Source organism: Lontra canadensis, unplaced genomic scaffold (genome assembly GCF_010015895.1).
Source record: "Lontra canadensis isolate GAN:19392208 unplaced genomic scaffold, GSC_riverotter_1.0 scaffold100, whole genome shotgun sequence".
Classification (NCBI taxonomy): Eukaryota; Metazoa; Chordata; class Mammalia; order Carnivora; family Mustelidae; genus Lontra; species Lontra canadensis.
The window spans coordinates 2136461-2162896 of NW_022631094.1; the positions used below are offsets into that span (position 1 = coordinate 2136461).

Below are 26436 nucleotides of genomic sequence, written 5' to 3' on the forward strand. Positions count from 1 at the left end.
AAATTAATAAATTAATGATTTATATCTTTAAGCCTTTGACAGACTAGACAAAAAAATTATAGAAAAGTTGGTAACAGATAAATAATTCTAGCTGAAACTGTACTTCAAATTTTGAGTCTTGACTTTTCCCAGGTTAACAACATAACACCGAAAAACTGGTAACAGTAACACTGAACTCTCATGATGCCGAGCAGGCACAGCTCCCAGTCAGCCACACAATCACGAGGGTAAATGATCAATAGGCTTAAAACACATACAACCATTCTGTTTTTCACTTTCAATAGAGCATTCAATTTATTACATGAGATATTCAACATTTTATTATAACACATTCTTTATGTTAGAGGATTTTGCCCAGCAGGCTAATATAAGTGTCATGCATGCTTAAGGTAGGCTGAGCTAGCTATGATGTTTGGTAGCTTAGATGTACTAAATGCATTGTCAACTTAACTTAAGATACTTTCAATGTACAATGGGTTTATCAGGATATAACCCCACTGTAAGTTGAAGAAAACCTGTATATCAATTCAATAATAATTAGTACATAAAGTTTAAAAGTAACTTAAACTTTGAGAAACACTCTCTTAAATAATTATTTTAATTGAGACTGCCCCCTAAAATATACTGGATATATCCAAAAAGTACACAGAGAAAAATAGAATTCTTAAATGCTTTCTTTTGAATTAGTGTATAAACTTTCTGCTATAACAAAGAGATTCAGGGGCGCCTGGGTAGCACAATCAGTTAAGTGTCCAACTCTTGGTTTTGGTTCAGGTTGTGATCTCAGGGTCACATGAAATCAAGCCTCGTGTGGGGCTCTGCACTCAGCACGGAGTCTGCTTGAGAATCTCTCCCTATCCCACTGCCGCTCCTGCTCGTGCTCACTTTCTCTCTAAAATACATAAATCTTTGAAAAAAAAAATATAGTAGCTCAAGTTAGAAATTCTTCTTTTTCATGTTATAATATTGGGTGGCAAGGAAAGGTATGCTGTACAAGATCACCACGGACCTACACTGGCTCTAGTATCCTTTACATGACCTCCAGCTCTGGACCTAAGATGGTTGCTACACCTGATATAACATGCCAGCCAAGCAGAAAGGGAAAAGAGAAAGTCTAGGACATGTGGCTTGTTTTGAAGGGGTTAACCTTATACAATCATCTTTCAACTATTATTAGCCACAAAGTCACACCCTGCTGCAAGAAAAGCAGAACAATGTAGTTTCTAGGTGGACGGCCATATATATGCTCAGGTAAAATCTAGAGGTCCTGTTTCTAAAATGAAGAATAGATTCTAAGAGACACTGGAGTATTATGTACATATTCTGATTAGAAAAATGCAAAAGAATAATAAAACAAAACCCAGAATGAATTCTGTGTAATCACTTCATTTTAGCTGGATTCACCTTGGTGCCAAGGACACTACCAAATATCAATTTAAGAAGACAGAAAAGTGCATCAGTGAAATCTAAGGATGCTCGGGTCCTATTCCAATATATTAAATCACAGGCTAGAAAGTATACTGAGAATTCATTTATTCTCTTTCCTTGCTTAAGGATATTTAATTCATGTATTATTGTTTCTATTGTATATACTGATTTATCCAAACAGACTTTTCAGGTTGACTCAGTATCAGTCTTATACAGAGGTCTTCTACTATTAGAGTTAATCTTTTGCTAGTTAAATAACTTTCAATATCTGTGGAATGCTTTTTAAAACAACATTACTAGGGCTGCCTGGGTGGCTCAGTCAGTTAAGCATCTGACTCGGTTTCAGCTCAGGTCATGATCTCAGGGTCATGAGATCAAGCCAGCAAAGGGCTCTGCACTCAGCACAGAGTCTGCTTGGGATTCTTTCCCTCCTCCTCTCCCTCCCCTTCTGTCCCTCTCCCTGATCACACTCTCTCTCATATAAATAAATAATCTTAAAAAAATAAAACATTACTGAACTACAGTTTATATACAGTAAAATATGTGCATTTTCATGCATATTTCAATGCATTTTACAAATGTATATCCATATGTCCCTATAATCACCACCAGAACACACTCATGCCAAAAGTTTTCTCAGACCCAATCCAGGTCAATTACACTGAACTCTCAGCTGCAGGCAACAACTTGTCTGCTTATTATCACTAATGATTAAATTTGCCTTTTCTAACATTTCTGATGTAGTAATCCAAGGCAGTAAATGGAATCATAGAATTTGGATTCTTTTGTGTCCGGCTTATTTAACTCAGCATAATGTTTCTGAGAGTCATTCATGCTGTGTGTATCAGTTCTTTAGCCCCTTTTATTGCCAAGTAATATTCCACTGCATGGATATACCACAGTGTGTTTATCTAGTCACTAGTTGATGGTCCTAGCTTGCAGCTATTATGAATAAAGCTACTATGAACATTCATGTGCAGGTGTGTGTGTAAACTGACTTTCATTTCTTTGGGGTAAATATTTAGGAGTAAAATTGTTGCATCTTATGGCAATAATATTTACCTTTGTAATACTACCAAAGTGTTTTCTAAAACAGTTTTATCATTTCACTTTCCCCATGGCAAAATATATGAAAGTCCAACTGGTCTACATCTCAGCTAACAGGTGCTCTTTTTTAATTTTTAATTTTAGCTATTCTGACAAATACATAGTGGTATCTCATTGTATTGATTTGGGTTTTTTTCTGAGGTTTAATGATATTGAATCTCTTTTCCTGTGCTGCACTGGCCATTCATTATTTTCTTGTGCATATTTTTTTAACTGGGTTGTCTTATTATTAATGGGCTGTAAAAGTTCTTTATATATTCTGGTCACAAGTCATTTGTCAGATATATATATATATATTGCATATGTTCTCTCTGTTTAAAGACTACCTTTTCATTTTCTTAATGATATCTTTCAAAGAACAGAAGTTTTAAATTTTGATAGAGTCCCATTTGTCAATTTTTCTTTTATGGTTCATGCTTTTTGTGTCCTAAGATATCTCTGCCTATCCCAACTTCACGAATATTTTCTATGATTTTTTTCTTAAAGTTTTATAGTTTCAGTTTCAATCAGTTTCAGTCAGTTTCAGATCCGTGATTCTTCTCAAGATATTTTTATATATGAAGAATAAGGGTTGAGGTTAATTTTTTTAAAAAAACATTTGGATATCCAGGTGTTCTAGTACCATATGTTGAAAAGACTACCTTTTCTCCATTTAATTACCTTGGCATAATTATCAAAAATCAATTGACTATATAGTGTGGGTTTGTTTCTGGATTCTCTATTCTATCCCATTGATATACATGTCTACTTTAAACCAACACCGATTTGATCACTGTGGCTTTAAAGAGGAAGCTTTAAAATGTAGAGAAAGTCTTGAGGTACCTGGGTGGCTTGATCTGTTGAGCATCCAACTCTTGATTTTGGCTAAGGTCATGATCTCATGGGTCATGGGATTAAGCCCTGTATCAGGATCTGCACTCAGCAGGGAATATGCTTGAGATTCTCTCTCTCTCAAATAAATAAATTTTTTAAAAAGTAGAGGAAGTTTTGAAACTTCCAATACTGTTCTTGTCAATTTTTTTTTTTAACTTTTCTAGGTCCTTTGTATTTCCATACAGATTTAAAATCTCAATTTCCAATTTTTCATTGCTAGTATATACATATACATTTGATTTTGTATATCTACTTTGTGTCCTATAATCTTGCTAAATTCAAATACAAATTCTAGTGGCTTTTGAGAGATTGCTCAGCATTTTCTCTATACATGACCATGTTACATGCAAATGAAGATGTTTTATGTCTACTTTGGCAATCTGTATGCCATTTCTTTCTTTTTATTGCCTATTACACTGGCTGGGGTCTCCATCACAGTCCTAGACAGACATAAGGAGGGAGTAGGCATCCTTGCCTTGTTTCTTATCTTAGGGGGAAAGCATTCTAACTTGTGCTATTAATGAGATTTTAGCTAGAGATTATATGTAGATGTCTTTTCTCAAGTTGAGAAAGTTCCCTTCTGTTTTTAGTTTCCCAAGAGATTCCTTTTATGAATGGCTCTTGAATTTAGTCCATTGTTTTCTCTGCAACTATTCACAGTACTGTATAGCTTTTTTCCATTTTTCCTGTTAAAGTGATGACTTACGCTAGGGGAATATCCTAAAATTAAACCAAGCTTGCACACCCAGGAAAAACCCATGTTTTTATATACTGCTGGATTTAATTTACTAATCTTCAAAAACTTTTCTTGTATGTTCATGAGGATATTTGTTCATAGTTTTCTTGTAATATCTGTACCTTGATTGGTATCAACATTAATGCTGATATCCTAAAATGAGTTGGGATGTGTTCCTTTTTTCTCTATTTTCTGAATTATTTCTCCTTTAAATGTTTGATGGAATTCATCAGTTACAACATTATAACATCCAGTTATGGGACTGGAATTCTTTTGGTTTTTGTTTCTGGTTTGCTTTGTTTATATGGAAAGGGTTTTAACTAAGGATATAACTTCTTTAAGATATGGTACTACTCTAATTTTATTTCTTTCAGAGTCAAATTTCAGTAATGTGTGTCTTCCAAGGAATTTATCTGTTTCATCAGTGTTGTCAAACTTATTTCTAAATGATATTTCTTCTATATGCTATTAATTTCTGTAGAATATGTAATGACATCCCTTCTTTCAATCCTGATATTATACTTACTAACATGTGTTTTCCTCCTTCTTTATTTTTCTTGATTAGACTACCTAGAGGTTTATTCATCTTTTCAAAAAGCCTGCTTTTGGTTTCCTTGATCATCTCTTCGATTTCTGTTGTTGTTGATTATTTCCTTCCTTCTACTTACTTTGGTTTTAATTTGCTCTTCTTTTTCTGGCTTCTTAAGGTGGATATTTAGATCACTTATTTTATCCCTTTCTTCTTTTCTAATACAAGTATTTAAAGTTAAAAATTTGAGCACTGCTTCAGCTAAACCTCATGGATTTTTATGTGTTTTCATTCTGATTCACTTCAAGACAACTTTTAATTTCCCTATTTTATTATTATTTTTTTAACCAATGTGTTAGAAGCATTTGGTGTAATTACAAATATTGAGGATTTTTCAGATACCTTTCTGATATTCATTTCTAACTTAATTGTTGGGGTCAGAGGACATACTATGCATAACTTCCAGTATTTTAAAGTTAATGAGACTTGTTTTATATATTAGCATGTGGTGGTCTATGTTGATGAATGTTCCACATGCACTTGAAAAGAATATAAACTCTGCTCTTCTTGAGTGACATGTTTTATAAATACTAATCAAATTAGTTTACAGTGTTGTTATACACATATCTATATCTTTCCTGATATTCTTTGTACTTGTCCCATCAATTACTTTTATCAGTGCTGAAATGTCCAATTATAATAGATTTCTCAATGTATTCTTTCAGCTCTATTGGTTTTTGCTTCATGTATTTTGGCAATGTAGCATAGTGGCTGCATTTAAAGTTATAATTTCATCTTGAAATATTGATCCATTTATCATTATGAAGTGTCCTTTTTTAACCTTATTAACATCATTTGTTCTGAAGCTCACTCTGATATTAATATTAGCCACTCCAGTTTTCTGTTACCTAGGACTTACATTGTATATATTTTTCCAACTTTTTTCTAACCTATTTCAAGAGTTTCTTGAGAAAAACATAGAGTTTACTCTTACTTTTTTATTCAATCTGACTATCTTTGCCTTCTAATTAGAGTACATCATCTACATTTAATGTGATTACTGACATGGTTGTATATAGTTCTACCATCTTGTTGCAGGTTTTCTATTTGTCCCTTCTGTTTTGTTCCTTTTTCCCTTTTTTTTTTTAAGTCTTCTTTTGGATTTTTTTTTTTTTCTAGGAGTTCATTTCATATTCACCAATGGTTTCTTATTAGTTAAAACTCTGTTTTTCCAACCTTTTAAGGGGATTCTCTCTAACTTATTATAACCTACCTTCAAAACACATTACACCTTCATGTCTAAGACTATTACAATAATATGATTCCTTTCCCCATCCAATTCTTTGAGCTATTGTTGTCACACATTTTACTTTTACATGTTATAATTCCACTAGACAGACACTGTTATTATTTTTTGCTTCAAAGGGTTACCTTTAAAAAAAAATGAAATACAAAGAAAAAAAAATTCTTATGTTTATTGACATGAGACATTTCAAGGATTCTTTATTCCTTTGTATAGTCCAAATTTCCATCTGCTACCATTTCCCTTTTGCTTAAAGAAATCCCATTAATATTTCTTATAACGTAAGTCTGCTGGTCATAAGTTGTCTTAATTTTTGTTTAAAAAAGCTCTTCCTCTTAACGTCCTAAAATATTTTTGTTAGCTATGGAATACTAGGTTGACAATCTTTTAGCACTTAAAAAATGCTATTAAACTGCATTCTGGTTTGAATAGTTTCTTATAAGTCTGCTGTCTAAATTCTTAACTGTATTCCTTTGTATGCAATATATTTTTTTTCCCCTCTGACAGCTTTTAAAATTTTTTCATTATCGCTGATTTTCAGCAATTTTCTTATGCAGAGCCTTGGGATGTATGTATCTTGCCTGGGGTCTGTTTAATTTTTTGGACCTATGGGTTTAGAGCTTACTTCAAATTGGGGGAAATTTCAGCCATTATTTATTTAAATTTTTTTTCTCTCTTGCCCTCCCCCCAAAATTCTGAGACTCCCTTACACTTATGTTAGACTCATGGTATTTATCTTATAGGGCACCAAGTTGCTTTTATCTTTTTCAGTCCTTTTTCTATCCCGTGGATGAATTCTCGTCGTTTTCAAGTTCACAGACATTTTCTCCCAAAGGATCTAATCTGCACTTAATCCCACCTAGTTACTACATTTTTAAATCTCTAGATATTCCAATTCTCATTATGTTTATTTACATGGGCCATATTTACAATAGCTGCTTCACTGTACTTGTCTGCTAATTGTACCATCTCTGCCATTTTAGGGTCTATTTTTATTGTCTCCTTGTTCTGAGATTTTTCTCTTGCTCCTTTGTTTATCAAGTAAGGCTTAACTAGATACAATTTACTTGAATTTTATGTTGCTGAGTGCTAGATTTTTTTGTATTGAGTGTTAAACTGCCAGACAGTAAAGTTACCTGTAGATTAACAAGATTCTTTGGAGGCTTGGTTTTAAGCTCTTTTAGAATTTGTGTAGACGAACCTTTATTCTAGGGCTCATTCTCAGGAAGAACTGATAAGTTTTTATTCTTTACAAGTTATCCTTGCCAACTTCTAGGGGTTTCAAATTGAATGCACAGTGTGGTGTTCAACCAAATCCTCAAGAACACCCCTATGCGGATTTCAGGAATTCTTTCTGTGCCGCACACCCTCTTCTCCAGGAGAATGAGATTTTAAATGTATCAGACTTTCCTATCTTGCCTCCTTTTTACCTCCTTCCCTGCTCCATAGTGAAAGACCCTTCACTTCTAGATTCAGGTTACTGAATTTTAAAGGTTGAAAGGAAAACCAATCTCCCTTTAAAAGCCTGCTTGGTCTACCTTACTAAAAAAGGATGCAGCAATGTAAAGGGTGTTTATTTATATAAACACACACACTCACACATACACACACACATTGTTTAGAACACAGAAAAAGCACAGATTTTGCTTCTCAGTAAACTTAACGCTTAAAAAGTAGCAAATCAATAAATATTAAAAAGTAGGATTCTCTACTCTAAACCGTAATTCTGCATAAAAAAAGTATATTTCTCTACCCTTTTTCTTAAAAATATTTGCCCTTTACTATTTGTTTTGGAAGATGGCCTGACTGAAGCCCCCACTATACCATTAAATAGTTTACATGTTTACTGAGGAAAAAAACGAGATTTTGGGGGGAGACTAAAGACAGACATGTGGGTGGCAGGAAGCAAATGTTTCCTCCAAAGCTAGGCTGTCATAAACCCAGTTTATATCTTTTTTAAGTCAAATTGAGTAATAGTATAAATTTAATTTTTGAATTTTCTTCTCATTATGTTAGAAGAATAACTAAGAGTCACTGAATAGTCTTTAAAAACATGATCTTTATCCAAGGATGGAACTAAGGAGAGATGAGTGAGGCACCTACCTCTCCTTAGTCCTAGGCCTGTTCTTAACAAACATAATAGTAAGGTACTGAAATTCCTTGCTACACAGAGTGGGGTCCATAAATCAGTATCAGCATTATCTGGGAACTTGTCAGAAATGTAAAATCTTGCCCTCCCCAGACTTAATCAAAATTTCATTTTAATAAGGTCTCCATGTGATTCATATATACATTAAAGTTTCAAAAGCAGTGCCCTATCTATTTCTTTTATTATTGAAGTTCTGTATTATTTTCAATTATTTTGCCATAATAACTATTTTTCTATGATAACATTATAATAGAACCCCACTGTACATATATTTGTGTTCTTGAGTAATTATCTTATTAAAAGGAATACGTTAAATTGGGAATCTTAGGTCATTATGTTTTCTTTCAAATTTGAAACTTCTAAGCTGCTTGGTCTGAGAAACCACTTAACTGGGCTTCCTGGAATTATGAGTTAAGAAAATTCACAGATCAAGATAAAAAGTGGCTATACACATGAACTTGAATCCCAGCTCTGACAAAACTAGCCATGTAACTATGGGCAATGATGTAACCTGTCCAAGACAATTTCCTCGTATGTTAAATGGGGGTTATAATAGCCTCACAGGATTGCAATGGAGGATTAAGTTAAGTAAAAACAGATAAAGCATTTAGAAAACATGTTAAGTAAAACAGATAAAGCATTTAGAAAACATAAGTGTTTGCAATTAAGAGGAAAAATTAGTAAATAAAGAGGCTCTAAGTGAACCCGATGTATTTTTAAGGTCTGAATTTTCAAACATCATCTATATGTAGTTTAAAAGCCTCTTTCTTCTTATCCTTGATTCTTGGATCTGTCCTAAGTAGATGAGTTTGACAGAAAAAAGTGCATTACATTTAAGAACTGCTTCTTCCTTTTCTTTCTTTAGTACTTCATTATTAGTTTTAAAAGAAATGTGGATATGTTAGTCTTCTGCTAAGGCGAGATACAAAAATTAATCTTAATTGCCAGGTGCAAGAAGTCAAGAACCATGACACATATGTAATGCTCATGTTACCTTTATAGTTGAGGAGGTACTGCTATCAATTCTCTCCTCCTAGGAGAATCCCTGGCTTGAGTCAAGACAGGAATATCAATACAGGAGATAATCCAAACTGTATGTTTTGAATCAGAGTAGTTTTGTTTGGGCAAAGTCAACATAGTAACCATGAAGAAGGAGCAGTCAAATCTAAAAGACAGAGATAGGTGTAATGGGAAAGGAGGCAGCAAAGTCAGAAACCCAGAAAAGATTGAGAAATAAGAGGAGATTCAAGGTGAAAGCAGGGTAAGGAGTTCAGGCCTTCCTTAGAACAGTATATTCATATACTGCTGATTTCATATTGATTTCATATTGTTCACACTGCTGATTTCATAATGATCTGCCAAGCACCATGCTGGTTGGGGCAGGCCCTGGTGCTACACGAAGCTGCCAGGCTGGAGGCAACTTCTAGATGTGCCATCCTATTATTTGGGTCCTAGCTACCAGAAGCAATCAAATATAAAGTACTTTAGTATCCAGAGACCCTGAAAATTATTCTTTCTTATATCACTGATTCCAAATTCCACAGTTCAGGGGTTATAAGCAACTGGGATTTGCACGAATAGCATTATCCTGGTCTAACTAAAAGCACTTATAACAAAGTTCTCTGCTACAAAATCCTACTTCTGCCTTTCTTTTTTTTTTTTTTTTATTTATTGATTTGACAGAGAGAGATCACAAGTAGACAGAGAGGCAGGCAGAGAGAGAGAGAGAGAGAGAGAGAGAGAAGCAGGCTCCCTGCTGAGCAGAGAGCCCGATGCGGGACTCGATCCCAGGACCCTGAGATCATGACCTGAGCCGAAGGCAGCGGCTCAACCCACTGAGCCACCCAGGCGCCCCTACTTCTGCCTTTCTAAGAGAAGATAAGGGAATGGCCACATCACCCTCAAGGAAACATTCAAACATGATCACTAATTCTCAAAGGCTTCTGATGTAAGGGAAATTATGAGGTGAATTTTCCATTTCTAGTAAACTTTAATCAAAAGGCTATTTCCACCAAAAAAAAAAAAAAAAAAAAAAGACATTACCACATTATTCTCTCTACTTCTGCAATTCAGTGAACTTTTTGTTTAACAACTAAAACCTACCAGGGAATCTGTGTATGTATGTATTGCTTATTTTAGACCAAAAATTAATCAAAATAAAATCTAAATAAAAAATGGAAGAAAGAAAAATTTCTCAACATAATTTCCTTTAGATGAGGACTTGAGCAATCTGACTGGAATCAACCCTGAAAGCAGCTCTTCTTTCTCTTCAAATATTGTAAACTTTTACCCTTTATTGGTGAAAGTTTCCAATACAAATACAGGAGAACAAATCTGAGGAAGACTTGGAAAGAGTGCCCTGAAGAAAAAAAAAAAGGATTCTAAAAACTTATATAATCTGAGTTAGAAAGATCTAAAAATCAATTCTCTGACCCTTCACTCCAGCACAGTTTTCCTCCACAACTTGTGGAGCCCCAATCTGATCAGCCTCAAAGATACACACGCTGTCAGTGCTGGAGAACTTACTGTCCAGTGAAGGAGCCCAGTTTATTTGCAAGTAAATGTAACTGTTGACAGCTTATTCATTATAGTGCTCATTACACTAAGCAGAAATTCTCTGACTTCTCCCATTGATTCTAGCTATGTCTTTCTGTTGCTCCGAATCTCCAAGTCTTCTTCCACTTGAAAGCAATGCAAATTACAGAAACTTGGAATAATAAAGTTGCAAAATTTCTAGTGTAACCTCACTTACTACATACGCTAGAGAGCCTTGGGTATGTACGTTTGTACTCTCTAAATCCACCTCCGCTGCTATCAGACTGGAGTCTGAACTGGTTGGAATGAGGGTGCAGAGTAGGGAGTAAGAGGGATTTAGTTGATTACAGTGGCCTTGGAGAATTTAAGGAATTGCAAAAGGGCAACTGTGGCTAGAGCAGTGTGAGCAAGACAGAGAATGGTAGGAGATAAAGTCAGCAGGCAGAACACACAGGGTCTGGTAGAACATGGTAAGACTTGGGGTTTTATCCTGAGTGTGACGGGTAGTCACTCAAGGGTTCTGAACAGGAAAATGACAGGAACTGTTAAACATTTTTAAAAAACCACTTTTGTTCCTGAATGGAGAAATGACTGGAGAGGTGCAAGGAGGAGATAAGGAAGGTCAGTTACAAGTCTGTTGCTATCATCCAGGTAACTTGTAATGATGGTAAGTTGTATTATATTAGGAAGTAGTGGGTAGTGGCAATACAGGGGTATTTAAGGATATATGTTGGATGGGCTGGAAATGGATTCAGAAGGAAAGAGAAAACTCAAGATGGCCTCTAATTTTTGGCCTAAGCAACTGTGTGGACCATTTACTGAGCTGAAGAAAAAGGAGGGCAAGAACACATTTGGGGAGGAGAGTCCAAGAGTTCTATTTCAGCCATGATAAATTTGAAATGTTTATTAGACTTTCAAAAAATGTTGAGTAGGCAGCCATAGATATGAGCCTGGATCTCATAGGAGAGATACAGATTAAGAATAAATCTGGGAGAACAGGAGGCATTTAAAGCAAGGGGTCACATAAGACCACATAGGGAATAAATGTAGAAGGTAGCCAAGGACTAAGCCCTGAAGAACGTCAGCTTTTGGAGACCATGAAGAAGACAATATAGCAAAGGAGACTTTGCAATTTTAGGTGTATTTTATGCAGAAAGATATAGCTAGAACCAATGGGGAGAAGTTACGGAGAGATTTCTGCATGGTGTAATGAGCACTTTGATGAATAAGTTGGTAATTTATCCTCTAAGTAAAACAGAATTACACTTAACCCTTGAAAAACACGGATTTGAACTGCACGGATTTTGGGATGCTTGGCTGGCTCAATCGGTTAAGTGTCTGCCTTGGGTTCGGGTCATGATCCCAGGGTCCTGGGATGGAATCCCACATCAGCCTCCTTTTCTGAGGGGAGGCTGCCTCTCCCTCTGCCATCACTTCTCCTGCTTGTGCTCTGTCAAATGCATAAATAAAATCTTAAAAAAAAAAAAAACTGCATGGATTTTTTTGGATACAATACTATACTCTACATGTATTTTTCTTATAATTGTTTTAATAACATTTTTTCTCCAACTTATTTTCTTATAAGCATATAGTACATAATAATGTACAAAATATGTGTTACTCAACTGTTTACATTATTAGTAAATCTTCCTGTCAATAATAGGCTATTTGTAGTTAAGTTTTAGGGGAGTCAAAAGTTTTATGTAGATTTGACTGTGGGATGGACCAGTACCCCTGAAGCCACATTGTTCAAATGTTAACTGTATTTTATATACACAAAGTTCAAAGTCACCCATCATAATCTTTCAAAGTCACGTGCTTACTCTATTTCTGACTCCTGCCCTATAGACTGAGTCTGGATAGCTGCATTTCACGTGTCAGCTGCTCAATTACCACATCTCTGGCCTCTGGCGTGTGCCCTGGCTTCTGGATCCAAATTTTCACCCCAACTAACAACTCCTAGTTGCCCAACACTGACCAGGAGGCACGCTGAGATCATGTTCCCCAGAGCTGCCAAAAGTTCTTGGCTTATGATCAATGAAGCGCACAATGAGTGAGTGTTCAGCAGTTAATCAGGTGACAGAGAACAAATGACATGTTAGGGAATCACAGAATGAGCAATCCAGGCTGGAAGAGGGAACAAGAGATTGTACTCCAGGCTAGTCACCCCAGGGCAATCTGCTCTAGGTCACCCAGTGTGATCAGACGCCCTTTTCCCCAGAAGAATTAAAGTTCTCTCATGTTTACCAAGTGTCCATGGATTAAGGATTTCCTGGACACTGGTAACATTATGAACTAAACAGCAGGTACTGCACACCATGGGGACCTGCTCTTTCTGCACCCAAGCCTCAGGATTAGCCTGGAGACATGTGTTACTTCCCCCGCCACATCTATAAAGGAGATTCCAAACTATTTTTGTATTTGTGAAGATTAAATGAGATCACTGTAAGTACCTGGTACATAGAAAGTGTTCGGTACCTATTAGGTATTCTCATTTATACATTAGATGACCACAAAATGACAGTCAGCTGAACGATAAAGTATGTTTCTAAAAACAACACGTTTAGGCTTTCTAGTACAAAGGATTAATAAAAGAGGGTTTTTGTTTGTTTATATATGAACTATTACATGATCAAAGGAATTTAAACTTCTCCTGAAAAAGCGATCTTCCATTTTTCTGAACTTCCCTACCAAGATCTGGTGAAATTATGTTACACGACTAAGAAGTAAAGAGGTCAATTCCACTAATGAGATTGATGAATAAATACCATCAAGCAAAATAGAAATCTCGGAGCCTAATAATTATTCTACATTAGTCACTCAGGCCTGTTGTTATTTTAAATGTCTATATCCTTTAAATATAATATATTTCTATTTCCCTTTATGAAATTTAACTAAAATCATTAAAGTTGGCAACAGAAGCAGGAAACCATTTATAAGACCAGCATGGCTATTTTACTTTTATTAATGAAAACTTATGTAATATTTTCAGCAAACTACAGAGTTCCATTCTTGTAGTCTTTTAATATTTATAGAAATTTAAAAGAGCTATATGGTTAGAGTTCATTTTTGAAACTGAGAATTTCTATTATCTGACAGCAATCAATTATTTTAGCTCAATTACAGAAATGGCTATTTAAGAGTTATGTTCATCTTTATTCATACTCCTTAACAATAGGTCAACTGTGTCTTGTACTTGACCTAGAAGCTCACAGAGGTGTAACTGGCCATATACTGAGAGAGTCTCAACTCCAAAATGGAGGCCCATCACTGGCCTTGGGCCTCCAATAGTACATCAAAGTAAAAAGAAGAAAAAGAAAAAAGCAGGGCATAGGGAAAGTACTTATGTTAATACAAAGTGCTGTACTAAACTACCAAAAAGCATAGAATCAAAGAGCAAGTCCATACTCAGGTGTAAGGAGATGGCCATAAACACCATGCCAATATCCAAAAACTGAAATCCCATGCCTCCTACGAACTGAAAAATGAAACCCACAGTCACATATTTCCTTGCATCTTTATTAATAGAATCTGGATTTTTTTAAAAGGCAACAATTTTGATTTTTCAAACAATTACAGAGAAAAGCTACTTCTAAACTATAATTTTCAAATAAATCAACCTTGATTTATTTCTGTTTTAAGTGAATTTTTATTTGGGAATAATTTTAGATTATTATATTTATCATATATTTATTTATAAATACATATATTTATCATATATTTATTTATAAATATATATATTTATCATATAATTTATAAATATTATTTATTATAAATTTAGATTTTAGATTTACAGAAAAGTTGCAAGGATACCATGGAGCTCCTGTATACCCCTCATTCAATTTTAACAACCTACATAATCATGGTTTTGGCAAGACTAAGGAATTAATCTTGTTTTACTGCTATTAATTAAGCTGCACATTTTATTTGTATTTCACCTGCTTTTCCACTAATGACTTTTTGCAGTTGCAAGATATAATCCAGATACCACATAGCATTTACTGATTTTATTTATTTAATTTATTTGTTTACAGTGCTTTAAGTTCTGGAATGTACCAAACTTGTGTGTCTTATTAAATGTCTTCCTTATAAATATGACAGAAAATAACCCTCCCCTCCCTGGAAATATGACTTATCAGATCCTAGAGAAATGGTCCATTAAGACTCCTATAAATATGATATTTCTACTAATGTTTTACTGAAGAGAAAAAGAGGTAAGTCACTTTATCAGGAACTTTGTCAGGAACCTATGAGATCAAATTATTTAATGTTTCAGAGATATCTCTGCAAAAAATACTTGTCACTTACCTGTCTCCCAAGGTTCCGGTAAACAGCCATAGACATACAGTAAATCCTTTTAATTAATTCTGTAATAGAATGTAAAGTATTATTATACTCATATTCAAATAACCCATTTTTTAATAAACATAAAGAAACTGCCTTCCTTTCATTCCCAAATTTCATTTTTAATTCCTGTATTCTTTTTTAAGATAAAAAAGGAACTAATTTAAGGAAGAATAATTTTGGGAAATCTGTTACATGTGTTTAGTTTAAAACTGAAGGCATGCAAAATTTAATAAAAGTTTTGAGATGAACAAAAAATGTTCTACCAAAAAAAAAGAAATGCCAAATGAATGAAACTGACTAGGAAGAATTCTTCACATTCTTTTCCACATACATAATTGTGGTAGAAATTACTGAATAGTCACAAACAAGTGAATCATATTGAGGGCATAGCCTTTTGATGGAACAATAGTAATCCAGAGTTTGGAGTTAGGAGGCTTTTGAAAAAATACATGTCCAGTTAAGTGTCCACATGTGTCAGTTTGCCTGAGACAGTCCCAGCTTATGCCTGTTGTCACAGTGTCCCACTAAATTTATTATTTCTCTTATATTTTTCTTATTCTGGTGCCCTTTTTTTGTTGTTGTTAATGGTAGCAGTATTAATAAGCCTGAATTTTCACTTTTAGGTTCTGCCATTATCTTGTCAAGCAGTATGAGATGCAGTGCAGGGAACCCAGCTGCCAATCTAACATGTGGTTAAATCTGAAAGACCCTGAGCAGTAACCCATCTCTGGATGGGCTGTAACTGATACCTCATTCTCAAAGACAATACTCAAAGCCACTGGCAGGGAAGAAGAAAAAAAAAAAAAAAAAAAAAAAGCACTCAGACAGGAATAGCGAGAGATAATGAACTCCTTCAGTCTTGGGTGGAGGTGGAAGTATTTAATGCTGCTGCCCCTGCTTATGACTAGCTCAAAGACCAATTTAAGAAAAACAAATGGAGAGGTTTTATGTATTACTCTAAAAAGCATGACTTTTCATTTAGATCAAATGACTATTCTTTAAATTTATCTCTCAATTCTAATTAAAATTTATCTTGTTTATACAAAGTTAAGGGACAGCTATTATTTTCCTGGTTCTGTTAACAGAAGAAATTCACACTTAAATGATGTCCGCTTTCTACTGGTGTAAAGAGATATATCAAATAGAAAACTCAGTTAATTCCCTTTTCTTAAATGATTTAGAAAGTAATTCAATAAAACAATATACATACAAATATACTGATGGCCTAATAACATAAATTTTGTATATTTGCAATAACAACATAGATAAAGCAGATGAGAGGAAAGCTATATTGGGGTAAGGAAATAACACCAAATGGAAACTCAAATCCACAGAAATCTAAGAAGAGAATGCAAAATAGAAAGGCTAATATAATCAACTCTATAAATATGTATTTGTTCTCCTTTCTTCTCTCAGCTTCTTTGAAAGACATAAGATTAGGGGCACTTGGGTGGCTCAGTCAGTTAAGTATCTGACTTCTGTTCAGATCATGATTTCAGGATCCTGGGATTGAGCCCATTTTGGCAGGCTCCATTCTCAGCTGGGAGTCTGCCTGTCCCTTTTCCTCCCCCTGTGCACCTCTCCTCACTTGTGTGCTCTCTCTCTCTCTCAAATAAGAAAATAAATAAATAAATAAAAAATAAAAGACATGAAATTACATAAAATAAAAATTATAACAATATATGGTTGGGTTTTTACAACACATAGATATAATACATATAATAATGGTAGCAAAAAGTGGGGAAAGAGAAAAATGGAGCTATACAGGAGAAAAGTTTATTTTGCTGAATTTAAGTAAAAATGAGAAGTAGATTCTTCTAAGTTAAAATGTATGTTTTAAAACCTAGAGCAAATACAAAGAAAACTCAAGTTGTATAGTTTAAAAATGATTAAGGGACTCAAAATATCACAGTGGAAAATATTCACTTAATTCAAAAAAATTCACTTAAATTTAAAAGAATTCAAGAGAATTTTTTTAAAAAGCATGAGGCCTACAGAAAGCAAAAAGCAAAAGAGCAGATGTAAATCCAATCATATCAATAATATTAAACATAAACATATTAAACCAATCAAAAAGGAGAGATTATCAGATTATACTTTTTAAAAATCCAGTGACACTTAGCCCTTGAGCAACATGGTTTGAGCTGCACAAGTCCATTTAATGTGGATTTTTAAAAATAAATACAGTACTGTAAATGTACTTTCCTTTCCTTTCCTTAGTATTTTCCTTTTTTAAAAAGATTTTATTTATTTATTTATTTAAGAGACAGAAAGAGCATGAGCAGAGGGGCAGGGCAGAGGAAGAGGAAGAAGCAGATTCCCTGCTGGGCAGGGAGCATTACATGGGGCAAGATCCCAGGACCCTGAGATCATGACCTGAGCTGAAGGCAGATGCTTAACTGACTGAGCCACGCAGGCACCCTGAAATCTGGGATTTTGATGTTGCTAGCTTTGTTCTTCTTGCTCAAGATTTTTTAAAAAAACTTTTTGGTTTCAGTTTCATTTTTGTTTTCTTAACAAGTCTACTGTTTAATCTCTCAGGATTAAAAAAAACAATTATCAAGGTTCTAAAGAATTAAACAACAAAAGAATGTCAAGGGAACTATGCTCTGGGGTATCAGAGCTATTCCAGTTTAACACCTAGCTTCAAAACAAAATGAGTTTTATATTTTCTAAATGAAATAATGTACAACCACAATCTTCTAACTTCCAAACACAAAGCTTCATCATAAGCTTGGTAAAAAAAAACAAAAAAACAAAAAAAAAAACAAAAAAAACTTTTCTCAAGATTTTTTTTTTGGCTATTTGAGGTCTTTAGCAGTTCTACACAAATTTTAGATTTTTTTTTTGTAATTATATAGTTTATTGATGTGTTCACTGTCTGTCTTGCCTCCTCCATTACACTATAATTTCCCTGAGGACAGGGAGTAAGTCTGTTTTAATTACCATTATATACTACTAGTGTATTACTTAGTACTTAAGGAATCTCAAAAAAAAAATCACTAAAAATATCAGCAGTACATAATGAAGAAAAAAATTTATAATTATAAGAGGTGGAAATTTTATAATTGTTCTTATTCTGCGAAAAATATTGTTGGTATTTTGATAGAAACTGCATCAAATCTGTAGATTGTTTTGGGTAATATAGACATTTTAACAATATCAATTCTTCCAATCCAAGAGTATGGTATACCTTTCCATTTGTTTGAGTCATCTTCAATTTCTTTTATCAGTGTTTTCAGTTTTCAGAATATAGGTCTTTTATCTCTTTGGTTAAATTTATTCCTAGTTATCTTATTATTTTTGCCGCAATTTTAAATTGGATTTTTTTCCCTTAATATATTTTTGTGCTAGTTTGTTATTAGTGTATAGAAATGCAACAGATTTTTGTATGTTAATTTGTATTGTGCAACTTTACTGAATTCTTTTATCAGTTCTAATAGTTTTTTAGGGCTTTCTATATATAGTATCATGTCATCTACAACTGGAGCATTTTACTTCCTCCTTACTAATTTGGATGGCTTTTACTTCTTTTTCTTGTCTGATTGCTGCAGCTAGGAATCCAGTATATGTTGAATGAAGTGGTGAATGCAGACATCCTTGTCTTACTCCTGATCTCACAGGAAATCCTTTCAGTTTTTGCAACTGAGATAATGTTAGCTGTGGGTTTGTCATATATAGTCTTAATTACATTGAGGTATGTTCCCTCTAAACCTCTCTTTGTGGAGTTTTTACCATGAAGGAATGTTGAATGTTGTCATATACTCTACTGAGATGATCATGTGGTTTTTACCCTTTGTCTTATTAATGTGATGAATCATGTTGTATGATTTGCAGATACTGAACCCTCCCTGCATCCCAGGAATAAATCCTAGATCATCATCGTGAATGATCCTTTTAATATATTACTGAACTTAGTTTGTTAATATTTTGTTGAGGATTTTTGCATCTATGGTTATCAGAGATTACAGGCCTGTAGTTTTCTTTTTTTGTAGTGTCTTTGTCAAGTTTTGGCATTAGGGTAGTGGCTGGCCTCATAAAATTAATTTGGTAGTTTTCCTTCTTCTTCTACTTCTTGAAATAGTTTAGGAAGAATCAGTATTAACTTTTCTTTAAATGTTTGGTAGAACTCACCTGTGAATCCACCTGGTCCTGAACTTTTGTTTGTTGGTACATTTTTGATTACCAATTCATTACTAGTAATCAATCTGTTCAAATTTTCTATTTCTTCTTATTCAGTTTTGGAAGATTATATGTTTCTAGGAATTCACCCATTTCTTCTATGTTATCCAACTTGTTGGCATATAATTTTTCATAGTAGTCCTTACAATCCTTTATATAATATATAATACATAGTATATTACATATTATAACATATATAATATATATTTTATTATTATTTCATGATGTCATGACCTTGATATGGTATCATGTCATGACCTTTATATGGTGTCAGTTATTTCTCCTCTTTCATTTCTAATTTTATTTGAGTCCTCTCTTTTTTTCTTGTTGAATCTGGCTAAAGGTTTATCAATTTTATTCATCTTTTCAAAGAACCAGCTCTTAATTTCATGGGTCTATTTCTTTTTTAACCTCTATTTCATTTATTTCTGTTCTGATCTTTATTTCCTTCCTTCTACTAATTTTGGGCTTTGGTTTTTTTCAGTCCCCTTAAGTGTAAGGTTAGATTGCTTATTTGAGATTTTCCTTGCTTATTTATCTAGGACTTTATTACTACAAACTTTCCTCTTAGAACTGCTTTTGGTAGGTCCCAAAGATTTTGTACTGTTGCGTTTCCATTTTATTTGTCTACATGCATTTTTTAAATTTGTCTTTGATTTCTTCATTAACCCACTAATTGTTTAGTAACATGCTGTTCAGCTTCCATGTATTTGTGTTTTTTTCCCAGTTTTCTTCTTGTAATTTCTCATTTCATACTTCTGTGGTTGGAAAAAAAAAAGTGCTCAATGTGAATTCAGTCTTCTTAAATTTGAGGCTAATTTTGTGGCCTAACATGTGCTCTATCCTAGAGAGTGTTCCAGTGCACCTGAATATGTATGTTCTGTATATATATCTGTTAAGCTCATCTGGTTGAAAATGGCATACAAAACCACTGTTTTAATCCTGTACCTGTCTTGTCCAATACAATTATTGAGCACCTGAAATGTGGCTAGCATGATTTGGGAACTGAATTATAAATTTTATTCTAACAAGTTTTAATTCAAATTTAAATAGCCACATGTGGTCCATGGCTACCACACAGACAATGCAGTCTTAGAGCATACAACCACTATGAAATTTTTGGCAGATATGTATTTTCAAAAAAATGGACAAATAAGCTAACCTTTAAAATATTAAAAATAAAATTTATATATCACAGAGATGGCAGCTTTATAATAATTTAAATAAATAAGTAAATATAACCCTTTTTAAGTTTGCATAAATTTCTCAAAAAGTCTTCCTTAATATTCACCACCAGGCTCATGTATTGTATGGAGCACTGGGTGTGGGACATAAACAATGAATCTTGGAACACTGAAAAAAAAATTTTTTAAAAAGATTTCTCAAAAAGCAATGAAATAGGGAGTGTATACATATGTGTATGTATATATATATACACACATATACGTATATATATAATATACATACATATATGTATATAACGTATATGTGTGTGTAAATATGTAAATATATATATCAGAAAATTTTGGAATCAGTTGTGCTCATCTTCCTGGATAGAGTTCTTAATGGGCTGAAGAACTCTTAACAGCAGTCCTATTTCTAGATTTTATCCAAACTCTCAAGGAAATGAAAAAGTCAACCTAATGGGAATAGCACTCAAGTGTTTTTCCAAATCTATCAACAATCTCTAACCCTACTCAGTCAAAAACTGTAAGAACTGTGAATTTTACCAGAATCTTAAATCCAATGAAAGTATAAGGTGTTTCTGTCACCCTATTTGTTCCCCAGTCCTAAATTCTTCAGATTTGATTTTTACAACCAGTTTTTATCACTAAAAACGGTCCTTAACTTTCAGTCACTTTCCAAACATTTCTTATCATGTTAGGTGCTACATTAGGAAACAGGTGAAAAGTATAATCTCTGTCCTTAAAGAAATTATAGTCTAGAGAGAGCAAGCACTCAATAAACCAGCAGAACTGAACAATGATTAAGGGCCAAATGAGTACCATTTGTATACCTATATGGTTGCAGAGAAAAGGAACACCTAGTTCCCAGGAATAGAAAGGAAAAAGTATCAGGGAAGTAAGGCAATAGCAGAGGCATCCCTAAGCTAAGTCTTAGAAGATAAGCAGGACTTACCAAAGCAGTCAAGGGGGAAAGAGAAGTGTTTCAAACAAGTAAAGGCTCAAAAAACAAGCAAAGGCTCAAAAACCCAAAAGAACTCAGAATTGAGACAAGTTCAGTACTGAAATACAGTAAAGGAGAAGAGGGGAGAAAAGAGCACTAGACAAGTGGGTAGAGACTCTACCCTGAAGCTCTTTGCTTGCATGGGAGAAGACTGGATTTTATCTGGAAGATGCAGGAGCCCAAAGAATTCTGAGCTCAGGAATAACGTGATCAGATTTACATTAAAAAAAATATCAGTCTGCAACAGTAGGAAGTATAAATAAGAGAAAATCTGAGATGGAATACAGGACGAGCACATCAGAGACCATTCTTGTAGTGTAAGTGAAAAGAAGTAAGTGCTCAAACTCAAGTAGAGGCAATAGAGATGGTGACAAAATTATGCACTTTGGGGTATTTAGAGTATGAAACATGAATTGACTGTATATGGAGATAAGAAAAAATTAAAAAAACCAGGGTGAGCTCCAGTTCCTTACTTGAGAAAAAGGACACTGGTATTCATCAATAAAACAATATAGGAAGAACACGAAGGGCAGGTTTGATAGGTAATTTTGGAGTTTTGAAACTAAGGAAGAAGGCAGTAATCAGTAAAATCAATAGTACCCAAAAAATAAGCTCAAATTTACAAGCCCCAGCTCCATCCATCTGTATGGATGGATGGAGCCCAGCAATCTGTATTTTTAATCACCCTCCAAATGATTCTGGTGTTTGCTAAACCTGCAGAACCACTAGACTTGCCAAACATTACTGGTAATACTGGCAAAGAATCAAGCAATCGGGTAGGCACTGATAATGACAGAAGGGAAAGTAGTAGAAGGAGCAGAATCCCGATCACAGAAGAATTAAGGGATACACTATAAGAAGAGAGAGCACATGTAGACTCTTCTTTCAATACAGCCTTAAGAGAACAGGAAGAGATGATTAAACAAAAAATAATTAACAGAAAAAAGTCCTCCAAAAGGAAGAAAATGATTCACAGCCCAGGCAGAGCAACTGGCCTTGGGAGGTAAGGCAGGCACCAGTGGCTGCCTTCCCAGTCCACTCTCCTTCCTGGAAAACAGAATCCTGATTTAGTTCTTCTCTGGGAGGGTTGGAGGGCGATGAATCTTGACTAATCTAAGCCAATCACAGGACTTCTATATCCATTGACATGGATTGGTTTAGAAACGGGTTATATGACGTAGATTCAGGTAGTGAAGTCTGCTAAGTTTTTTTCACTCTACAAAAAGACATAAAAGAAATTCTATGGTCTGCATTTTTGTGCTTCCCACCCCACAAAATGCACAGGTTGAAGCCCTAATCTGCAATGTGATAGTATTTGAAGGTGGGGCTTTTGGGAGGTAATTAAGATTACATTAGTACATGAGGATGGAGCCACAAATTAAGTGTTCTTACAAAATGAGAAAGAGACTAGAAAGCTCTCTCTTTGCCATGTGAGGAAACAGCACAAAGGTGATTGACCTCAAGCCAGAAACAGGCAACTTTATCTCAGACTTCCCAAACCCCAGAACTGTGCAAAATAAATATTTGTTGTTTAAGCTACCCAGTCTATAGTATTTTACGATAGCAGCTGTTGCTGCTCAAGACAAGAAACACATTCCTTTTCTTACAATCTTGAGTGCTTGGGTATAAGGATAGAAATCTTGGAGCTAAAGCTGCCTGTCATCTTCAGACCAAGGGACGACAAGCCTGAGGACAAAAGCTAACTCATCCAGGATGTTAGAATGGAAAGACAGATCCTGAGAGCTTAATGACAGCAGTGAGCTGCTACATGAACCAACTATAAAACCATCTTTCTTCCAATATCTAGTTATATGAGATCATAAAATTTACTTATTATTTTCAGTTTCAGTTGGGTCTTCCACTACTTGCCAGCTGAAAGCATTCTGATACAGAAAGACATTTTCACTGAGATGGGTGTAAATGAAATTAACTTTGCCTACTGGAGACATGGGAATTTGAGGGAGTTTCAGACTAAGGTTTCATTTATTAGACAAAATGAAGCTCATATAGATCTATTTTATAAAGGGACTGCCTTAACGGCTCTTTTCTACTTTAAAATATCTAGTATTTCTAATGATAACAATAGTCATGAAGAAGATAATGGTGATAAGCTCATGGCCATTAAAATATTTTTAAGAGCTAGGCATTTTTTTAAATAATTTTTTTTAGTTTTTATTTTTTATAAACATATATTTTTATCCCCAGGGGTACAGGTCTGTGAATCGCCAGGTTTACACACTTCACAATACTCACCTTAGCACATACCCTCCCCAACGTCCATAACCCCACCCCTCTCTCCCAACCCCCCTCCCCCCAGCAACCTTCAGTTTGTTTTGTGAGATTACGAGTCACTTATGGTTTGTCTCCCTCCCAATCCCATCTTGTTTCATTTATTCTTCTCCTACCCCCTTAACCCCCCATGTTGCATCTCCACTTCCTCATATCAGGGAGATCATATGATAGTTGTCTTTCTCCGATTGACTTATTTCGCTAAGCATGATACCCTCTAGTTCCATCCATGTCATTGCAAATGGCAAGATTTCATTTCTTTTGATGGCTGCATAGTATTCCATTGTGTATATATACCACATCTTCTTTATCCATTCATCTGTGGATGGACATCTAGGTTCTTTCCATAGTTTGGCTATTGTGGACATTGCTGCTATAAACATTCGGGTACACGTGCCCCTTTGGATCACTATGTTTGTATCTTCAGGGTAAATACCCAGTAGTGCAATTGCTGGGTCACAGGGTAGCTCTATTTTCAACATTTTGAGGAACCTCCATGCTGTTTTCCAGAGTGGTTGCAACAGCTTGCATTCCCACCAACAGTGTAGGAGGGTTCCCCTTTCTCCGCATCCTAAGAGCTAGGCATTTTATCCTTGTATTGTTTACCTTCTACATTCTATTTGACTTCCACAGTGAAATCATACCAAAATCTTCTACTTTCTGTTTATAACAATTTTCAGGTCAGTTTCATTTTTCAAACTTTCTTGGTATATAACACTATACACCACAATACAGTTTACAGAGGGAACCCTTAATTTGAAAGAACACTCTGAAAACCAAACATTATATTAAAAAGATTTCTATTTTTATTTCCATATATTTTCTGAATCTGTTCAAGGAAAGAAAACATTTCAACTGCATCTATGGGATGATACCTTTGATTCATATCAAGGGGTGGAAAATCAACACTGTGGCCACGTAGATAAACACTAGAGAAAGTACAATTTGAGCACAAATAACAAAAAGCACTAGAACTGTATGTCTATCCAACCAGTCCCCAAATGGTGAAAAACAAAATTGGAAGTTGAATTTTAAGAGTTTTTGAAGCCCCAAACATTTTTCCTATAGAAACAATGTTACTGTAAGTCATTCCATTACTGGGCCAGTTTATAAAACCCTTATAAAATTATGCACAGAAAACTATTGTTTGAATTACACCCAGACAGAATAACACTTTTTCCTTTGGAAAATACACCATTTTCTCCCTCTGCCCTCTACCAAGTCCCAGGAGAGTGGGCCTAGCCATGGACTGCGTTCACCTCTCCAACCTCATCATTACTCTCCACACTGCACGTTCTCTGAATTGCTCTCCTTCAACCTGCAGGGTCTTTTTTCCTTGTAGTTGCTGCTGTCATACCCTCCTCAACCTCTTCCAGGTCACCCTCCCTCAGCCTTCTGGGGCTTAAATGATACTTCCTCAAGAAGACAGTTCCTCCTCCCCACACTGAGTCACTTGTCCCTGCTGAACACTTCACCACAGTATTTCTCCCACTGTACTGTAATCACTTTGCTTAGCCTCCCCAGAATCTCCATATTTGGAGGATATATCTTACTTGCTACTCTTTTAAACATAGATGAGTAGCTGGTATTTTGAAGATGTTTAATACATATTTGTTTGTATGAATGAATTTACATAACCAGATATTTCAATTTGTTTTTAACCTAACCCGTGGTTAGTTAGTGATCTATGGTCACTACCAAGAGATGAAGCAGTTTTCCAAAGATTTCTTCACTCTTGAATTTATACCTACAATTTGTTCACAGAGAGGAGGCTACCTATCCAATTTCTTCCCCATTGCACAAAGTAACTTAAATAAAGCATTAAAATTCTAGCAAACAGAAGTATGTATTCTAATATTATCTTTAACTCTTTCTTATAGGTAATGTCATTCACTCTTGTGTTTGTTTTGGTTTTTTAAATTTTTTAATATTTTATTCAATTTAATTACCATATATTATATTATTAGTTTCAGAGGAAGAATTTAGTGATTCATCAGTTGCATACAACACCCAGTGCTCATTACTTCATGTGCTCTCCTTAACATCCATCACCCAGTTACCCCATCTCCCCACCCATCTTTCCTCCAGCCACCCTCAATTTATTTCTTATAGGTAAGAGTCTCCTATGATTTGCCTCCCTCTCTGTTTTCATCTTATTTTATTTTTCCTTCCCTTTCCCTGTCATCTGTTTTGTTTCTTAAATTCCACATATGAGTGAAATCATATGGTATTTGTCTTTCTTTAAATGACTTGTTTATGTCCATCAGCAGATGAATGGATAAAGATGTGGTATATATACACAATGGAATATTACTCAGCCATAAAAAAGAATGAAATCTTTCCATTTGCAACAACGTGGCTGGAACTAGAGGGTACTAGACTAAGGTAATTTCATTCATTTTTATGGCTTTTATTACAATCGATGAAATGCTAATTCCCCAGTTTGTATCTCTAGGCCTGATTTGTCTCTTGCCTTAAAAATCCAAATTTCTAGGTATCCATAATTTTATACCTGAATGTCCCAAAAGGACTTCACTCTAATATTTCTTTTCTCCTATGTTCTCCATTTCAGATAATGACATTACCATCTGAATACTAGAACGTGATACTCAAGTGCTCTCACTCTTGTTACTTAAAGATTGGCCCATGGACCAACAGTGTTTGTTGTTCATCACCTCGAACCTTTTTAGAAATACAACATTGTACCCCACCCTAGACCTGGTAAATTAAAATTTACCTTTTAACAAAATCCCCAGGCAATTCATATACAT

At 34.6% G+C, this 26436-nt stretch overlaps 1 protein-coding gene across 3 annotated transcripts in view; it reads right to left on the reverse strand.

Moving 5' to 3' along the window:
- Positions 1-26436, reverse strand: part of ZNF438 (zinc finger protein 438) — a 179007-nt gene that overhangs the window by 127280 nt on the left and 25291 nt on the right. The window contains exon 1 of one of the 3 annotated variants that reach the window (XM_032837909.1): positions 9120-9210. The exons of the other annotated variants lie outside the window; for them this stretch is intronic. The gene's annotated coding sequence lies outside the window, so the exon portion shown is untranslated. Of the gene's footprint in view, positions 1-9119; positions 9211-26436 lie in introns of those variants that run through there. 3 annotated transcript variants of the gene reach the window in all.